Consider the following 2,881-nt stretch of genomic DNA (forward strand, 5'->3'; position numbering starts at 1 on the left):
TGATGTGAGGTTTTGTGTCTGTTTTTAACTCATCGTGGCATTCGTTTAGAGAAATAAATACTTTGATTTTTCAGGCCAGCCACACTGAAGCCATGTCACTGCAGCCCTCAAATTATTTTTTTGTGTACAAAAAACATTCAGACCCCTCCAGTAAGTGAGAACAGACAGGCAGCGAACCCATAATTCCGAGGATCTTGACCTATGAAAGGAATTACAGGTTCTTCTTATTGCATTGTCAGTACATTCACTGGGTTACCTTAATCAAACTCCAAAAGCTCCACAACCTGGCTTTCGAGATGTTGTTTTTTCCACAGATTTTGACTTGCGGCCAGCTCCGGTGTCTTGCTTCAATCTGGCTATCGTTTTTCTTGTGTTACCGGGATATTTATTTTTTCATCAAGATACAAATCGCGGAGGGCGATGTTGGTTATGTCTGAGGGAAGATTAGGTAGAAACCTGCATATTTATCAAATTTTCACCTCTGTGGAAACTTGGATGCTGATTATATGCATTATCGCCAAAGTTGCAGCACAAGGTGTGCGGTAGGATTCCAAAATCAAATAGAAAGTATAACTTCAAAACTTGTTGGTTTATTTTTTATCAATATGCAAAACTTTGATAACCATTTTAATGGTGACTTATACGTTTATACGTTCAATGCCATGATTGATTAATAATATTGCTCTCTATCAAGAGTTTACTCTAGTTTTATAAGCTTCCCTCAGTATTGACCGAAGTTCATTGTCTTATAATTTCCAAAGTCTTAACACTTTTCAGTTTATGCTGTATGTGTTTCTCTTATGTACATATTTATTTATTATTCGTGCTTCATATCTTTTATTGTTGTAGAAGTGTACTTTAATCATCGACGGCAGCTCCAGATGCCTCTCGTTTGCACATGCTCTATGTGCATGCTCTCAGTGCACATACTACTAATGATTTTTATATCATTTTTTTGTTCTTAGCAAAGCACATGGGATGTAATCACCGAATCGGCTGGTTTATGAAGCTTTAAAGGTGCTTAGATGGGAACAATCTTTTTTTTTTTTCGTGATATTAAAAACACTGGCATTTAAGAAGGTAATGATTGATCCAACTGATCCAAAGACTTCTAGTTCTGATAAAACACATGATTTGCCAGTACATTCAATGTATGTGTTCTAATAGGCTACCTGTAGTACATACTGTTTTTAAGACCTACTTTTGAATCAAAGTACACTGTGGGCTTCATCTTTTCAGGAGTTGTTTTACTAAGGAAATTAAATTACAATGACTAAATGAATTGTTAAGGTCTTTTGTTTCTTTTTCTCACTTTGCAATTTTTGACATTTCCTGACTTGCTTCAGAATTAAATTATATCGTTAATCCAGTGGCTGCTAGATTACAAGTGTGATAGTTTTGAATTATTACCTCTGAGGTCTTCATATAAATGACCACAAGACCACATTAGAGAAAACATATACTGTAAGATTCTGGGAATTGAAGGTTTTACACAACTCTGCTTTACTTTGATTTACACAACTCACAAAAAAGTGACTTATTATTGATTAATTATTATTGAGACGTGAGTTTTATAATTTATATTATATTTGCAAAAATTATACAAAAAAATTGAAATGCAACTTTTAATAAATGTTTACTTTATAATTATATTTAATTAAATGTATATATATATATATTATAATATAAAATATAAACATATGCTGCTGTTCAAAAGTTTGTGGTTTATACGATTTTTTAAAACATTTTTGAAAGTCTCTTATGCTCAGCAAGGATACATCGATTTGATCACAAAAACAGCAATATTTTGAAATATTAATACAATTTAGAATAACTATTTTAATATATTTTAAAATGTTATGCATTTTCAGCATCATTACTCCAGTCTTCAGTGTCACAAGATCCTTCAGAAATTATTCTAATGTAGGCTTTGGTGCTCAAGAATTTTTTTTTGTTATTATGAGTGTTGAAAACAGTTGTCCTGCATAATATTTGTGTGGTAACTGATATACTTTTCATGAGTAGAAAGTTCAAAAGAGCCTTATTTAAAACCAAAATCTTTTGTAACGTTACTTCACTGTCGTTTTTGATCGGTTTCATGCACTCTTGCTGAATTAAACTGTTTACTCTCAATTTTGATCAATTTAATGCACCCTAACTGTAAAGAAAATATATCTTATGATATATAAGTTATGGCAATGTATGCTTTTACATTGCTTTAACTCGTCAAAATAAGTTAAGCAATTTTCAACTTTTTAAAGATTCAACTCAATTTTTAAAGTCAGTTTAATGTAATTTTAGTTGAAATGGCTTAAACATCTAAGTTAACTGTAGGCCTACTTAATTTAAGTGAGCAAATTCTTATTTTTTTTTTATTTATTTTTTTACTGTGATTTGATTTGATTTTGGTTTCACTTTATTTTGAGTCCCTTTAACACATTCTGTTGACTATAAGTACGCTGCACCTACATGTCTACTTAACTCTCATTAGTGTTTGTAGAGTATTAGTAGACTGGTCGGGTTAGAATTGAATCAGAATGAAGTTGACGTATTGCAAAGTTACATAGTCAGTAGAATGTATGTTGAAGGACCATCACAATAAAGAATTAGCCGATATTAAGTAGACCATCTACCAATACTCGAATGGGAGTTAGTTGACATGTAGTTGCAATTTGGAAGTTACTTATAGTAAAAAAAAAAGTCAATTTTTTTTTTTTTTTTTTATCTTATACTGACCACAAACTTTAACTTTTAAATTATAGATATTCATACGCCTATAATATGAACCAAACATGATGTCTTAGATAGGCTATGCCAAAACATGTTCCTTCTCTGGGTCTCATGGGGATTTTATACCCGACGCAGCTTCATTCATTCATTC

This window comes from Phoxinus phoxinus (assembly GCF_949152265.1).
Source record: "Phoxinus phoxinus genome assembly, chromosome: 13".
NCBI lineage: Eukaryota > Metazoa > Chordata > Actinopteri > Cypriniformes > Leuciscidae > Phoxinus > Phoxinus phoxinus.